This window comes from Talpa occidentalis, unplaced genomic scaffold (assembly GCF_014898055.3).
Source record: "Talpa occidentalis isolate TD23 unplaced genomic scaffold, MPIMG_talOcc4v2.1 talOcc4.1127, whole genome shotgun sequence".
Taxonomy (NCBI): domain Eukaryota; kingdom Metazoa; phylum Chordata; class Mammalia; order Eulipotyphla; family Talpidae; genus Talpa; species Talpa occidentalis.
This window is the reverse complement of record NW_023601135.1, coordinates 3,262-8,333: the sequence shown is the minus strand read 5'-3', so window position 1 is coordinate 8,333 and position 5,072 is coordinate 3,262. Positions and strand designations below refer to the sequence as shown.

General features: G+C 42.2%; 1 long non-coding RNA gene across 1 annotated transcript; it reads right to left on the bottom strand.

Moving 5' to 3' along the window:
* Positions 1-268: 268 nt before the first annotated feature.
* On the bottom strand, positions 269-3,298 carry LOC119239772 (uncharacterized). Its single transcript, XR_005123993.2, has 3 exons — positions 3,168-3,298; positions 1,126-1,212; positions 269-438 (listed from the first exon to the last, which is right to left on the bottom strand). It is a non-coding gene; the product is annotated as an uncharacterized LOC119239772 (long non-coding RNA).
* Positions 3,299-5,072: the final 1,774 nt, after the last annotated feature.

The window sequence follows — 5,072 nt, the reverse complement described above, 5'->3', positions numbered from 1 at the left end:
ATCTGTGATGGAAGGAGGACATTACTGGCTTCATGCTCTTATTCCTAGAATCCTGAGACTTTGATGCTTAAAAAGAAATTATCTTGTCTTTTAGGTACACCCAGCTACTCAGAAATAAATTACATACCTCTGTAAAAGAGTTCTGGTCTGCTAAAGCTGGAAGGGAGCTAGCAGGGCGCTAGACAGGATGGGAAAGGAGGGTCAGTCTACAGTAAACTGGTAGAGAATGGCTGGGTGACAGTGCAGAACCCTCCAGGGTGGCCCCCTCTGCTGCTCTGTTGTGTACCAGGATTCATAAAAAGTGGGTTGCCCAATGAATGTTCAGTTACAGCTTCAGTTATTATTTATCATCTATGGTCAAAAGCCCTAGAGCAAAGTCCTAGACACTCCTCAAGCTCCTTGCTGGTTAGTTTCATCATTATCTCGCCTCTTCCAAATCTGTAAGAAATGAATATAACAGATATTTAGGAGCTGGTATTTATTAAATACCTCTCTGCACTCAGCAGTGGATAGCCCGCCACCCCACTTAAATATCCACCCCTTAAATATCTGCTAGCCCCCTCATGAAACTTATCTATAATCTTTCAAAAATTTCCCTTTCATCTGATTTTCATTTTCCCACCCTTCCTCTTCCTCTCCTACCTCCCATTCCAAACTTCCTTTCTGAAAAAGAACTCATAGTCAAGTCAACAACCTCAGACAAAGTGGCTGAGGAAAGTTATCTCTTGACGCAGTGAGGTTACTCATCCTTCTTACAAAGGCTAGGGCTTTTTCTTAGTTTCAGTCTTCCTTTTTGCCACGTCCTAGGGCAGTTAGCAAGAGACGGGAGAGATAATCTGCTCCACAATCTCTCAATCCACTGGAGAAGACAGTTAAAACAATATGCTCGGTGTACCAACAGACATGCAGGAAGTGCTGTGAGTCACCAAAAGTGCTGACTGTGCCTAGGAACTGGGGAGCGTTTGCCCACCCCTCTCTGAAAGTCCCACCTCACTCCTCAATGCATTTTCAGATCTACCACAGGTACCTAAACGTGACTCTAAGTTAACCCCACTTCCTGCCATCACTCACAATATCCCTCACACCCCAACTACTCAGCACTCACTAAGTCTGTGGCCAACCCACCTGAATGTAAGCCTCTGATAGCGTGATCATCTGGGGAAGGATGTCAGTCACCTGGAGGTCCTGTAATTCATACCATTTGCCTGTCCCCTGCAAAAGTATGAAGAGTACAGAAGCAAGGGATGCAGTCAACAAGTCAGAGAAACAACCACCAGACCATCATCAAACAAAAGTCATGAATAAAGAGGGCATGACCTTTGCTGGGCATCATTCAACTTAAAGAACAGTTGGGTATTGATCATGGCAGACTCAATGCCTGGCAAGAGTTACCTGAAGCACGACGGACTCTCAAACACTCGGTACACCTTTTTAGAACTTGGGTGGACAATAAAAAGAAAAAAACACTGATACTCTTAGTCCTCACCTAAGAGGTCGCCTTACTGCTCAGAACGGACAGGCTAGGTGCGTGTAACCCATCAGAGGAATTAAAAGCAGACATTCCCACGCCCTACCCCAGAGAACAAAGCAACTGAAAGACACTGTCTACCATACTAATCCAATTCCTCTCACCTGTGAAACTAATGTGGCAAATACAACCAAAATCTACCTCACTTCCTGCTTCCATAGAGGAAAAAGAGGTTTCTGGATATGGCAGTCACTTTGGGATGCTCAACTGCCTCATCCACCCATTCTAAGAAATGCCAAAGACAAGATACTAGAGAGTACATATTCTAGTATTCTGGGTGTTCCACCAGTGCAAACTGTAGGAAACATAAAGAAAGCTCAAGATCGTAATCAAGTCCCTGTTCCAGTTCAAGGACCGGTTAACGGCACAGTGAAACCAAGTTTCTAGGTTCAAACCCCAATTCTACTGCTGCAAATAAATTATTCCAACTCTAGGCCTAGGCTCCCTCATCCATAAAAGATGGCATTGACCCCTGTCTTGGAAGTCTGTGTGAAGCATGTGAGATGCTATATACAGTAAGCACTTGGCATCCTTTCCAGACACAATAAAATGTCTGATAAACAGAAGCTAGTTATTATTATCCCACAATCCTAGAAGAGACTGGGACTCACAAATTAGAACAATCTGTGCTGATATTCCCTGCAATATCAATTATATCTCATGTACATGTTTTATCCATTTTCAGTTTGAAATAAATTCACAGTATTTTTGAGCTGAAAGGAATCTTTTACACCAGTGCTTCACAAATTTCAAATAAATCAGGTCTTACTAAAATGCAGATTCTGGTTCAGTTTTGGGTAGGGTCTGAGATTCTGCATTCCTTTTTTTTTTTTTTTTAGTATTATTTACATATATATATTACATCAAGATTCTGCATTTCTTTTTCTTTTTTAAAAAGATTTATTTATTTATTTATTTATACAAGCACTGGGTACGGTCAGAAGTGCGGGAGGGTGAGAGAATGCACCAGAGCCAGAGCGGGGAACAGAACAGGTAGACTGATGAAGTACACTCTGAGGGGAGCAGCAGGCGCGGCAGGAGAGGTCTGCACACCATGTGGGACCCTTGCCGGTGGCGGGGATCGAACCAGCGCTGCAGAGGCTGCTGGCAGCTTAGCAGCCCAGCACTCAACCCGCTGCACCACCAGGGGAGGCCCAAGATTCTGCATTTCTAACAAGTCTGGGATTCCATAACTGCAAACCTCCAACAATGTCAACACTGCTGAACTGAGGAGCCCATATTAGGTGCCAAGTTCTAAGGTATGACAGTGGTTCTCAACCTTAGTTGCACACTAGTCACCTTTGCAGCATCACACTGCCTGGGTGCCACCTCCAGGTAATCTAATGCAGAGTCTTTACCTTGATGGACATTTTGGGCCCATATGCTGGAGGGCTGCCATGGACACTGTTAGGAGCTTCTGCAGCGTCCCTGGTCTCTATCCTGGTTGAAAACCACAGGCATCAGGATTTTTTAAATCTCTACAGATGAGTCCAATGTGGAGCCAAAATGAGAATCACTGCCTTAAACTAAACACTGACAGCTCTATTAGATGCAGAATCCCAAAGTCAAGCCAAGAAAGCACAAACAGAAAGCAGCTGCCCTCTAAAATACCAACAGTACAGCTGTTTTTGCCACTCACATGATGAAGTACATGGATCCGGTAGGAGCCCTCCGAGGGCTTGCCATCGTGAAACAATGTTGGCAATGAGGTCATAAGTGGTATTCTTGTGTACTGCCTGTACTTCTTCAGACAAGTATTCTCTCAGATCCACATTTCTGTAAAAAAAAATGAGGCCAAAAGATCAGACAACAATGTTAAAGAAACTACCCTACACAAATGGACCACAAGGCTGTTAAATGCTATTTAGGATGCTGGATCCAGTGAGGTTTTCAGTCATGGAACCCCAGACTTGTGAAAATTCACATAATTGGCCATAAAATAAGAATTTCCAGTCAAAATAGAAAGCCAGGATCTTTGGGAAGAGCATTTTTTGAAACACATGTCTAGATGTCAAACATGCAGGCCTAGAATCTGCAGGCTTGAAACCGGAATCTGGGTTTGGCCATTTCAGAGCTGAGTCTGAGTTTAAACAAGCTATACACCTCAAGGTTCTCCTTGTTAGAATGGCAGTGATGGTCTCCCCTGAGATGGCCAGGATAAAGTGAGACAACTAGTATGACTGTCTCACCCTCCACCCTAGCTCAGAATAACAGTATACAGGCTGCACCAAGTTTCTGGCCTAAGGCCCTGCAAGTATGATCACATGATTATGTGGTACCATGAGACTAATCACTGTAACAATCTCAATGACAAACCAAAAAGATCTGATTGATTTTTTTCTTCTGTTTTCTGGGACCTCACTTCTGTATTTAATTGCTTCCCACTTTATCCTGTTCTGATTAATTAACAGATTAAGTAACAGAATAGTTACAAGGAACAGAAACCCACCCAAGGTAGCTTAAGCACAAAGGGAGAATGTTGGATCCAGGTGCCAGAGAAGCAGCAGGATCCAAAGAGGACCCTCTTTCCCACTTGCCTTTGACATCAACTTTATTATTCTCATTTCTTTATAGTGTGGCTCTCTCTTCTTTATGTGACCCATTTGAACATACCAGTTCCCAAATTTCTCAGTCCTGGTTGTCAAAAGAAACTATTTACTGAGTTCCTTCAATTGGAACTTAAACATATCAGATTTGTTTTTAATATCTGAATATTCACTTTCAGATATAGAAAAGCATTCTTGACATACCTCGAATTAAATCTCTCACTACATTTTAGAAGTTGGATTCTGTCAAAGTTATAAACGTATACCACGTAATACACTGCAAATACACCATGTAATATGCTGCAAAAAAACATTCTATAATAAATGCTTACTGTGAAGACTCTACAAAGACAACTATTAAGAACTTTCAAATAATTAAACAGGGAAACAGACTGTAACATAAGAGAATATGTTGGCTACATAGTTTAAGGAAAATAAATCCTGCCACAGCCTACAAATATTCATGAAAATTTAAATAAGACAAGGTAGAATAAAAGAGATTCTATCACATTTCTAATCTCTGAAATTGTCCGATGTGCTACCATTCATAACCTGTGACACAATACATGAAAACATGAAATGCTAACTGGTTATTTCCAGTGGTCACTTTATTTATTTATTTTTAAAGATTTATTTATTTATGCATACAAGAACTGGGGTACAAGCCAGAGGTGGGGGTAAGAGGATTCACCAGAGACAGACTGGGAACAGAACAGGCAGGCTGACTGAAATACACTGCTGAGGGGGAGCAACAGGTGAGCCAGGAAAGGTCAGGTGCGCCATGGGTAGCTCCCTGACCAGCCGGGGATCAAACGTGTGCTGCAGAGGCTGCAGATAGCTTCACAGATTGCGTCTTAACCCACTGTACCACCAGGGAGGCCCTAGTGGTCACTTTTAGATATACAGCTTTGAATTTAGACTCTGTATATATTACCTGTAAAAATACAGAAAGTTTCCCGTGCAAGCCAAGTAAAAAAAAAAAAAAAAATGTAACTTCT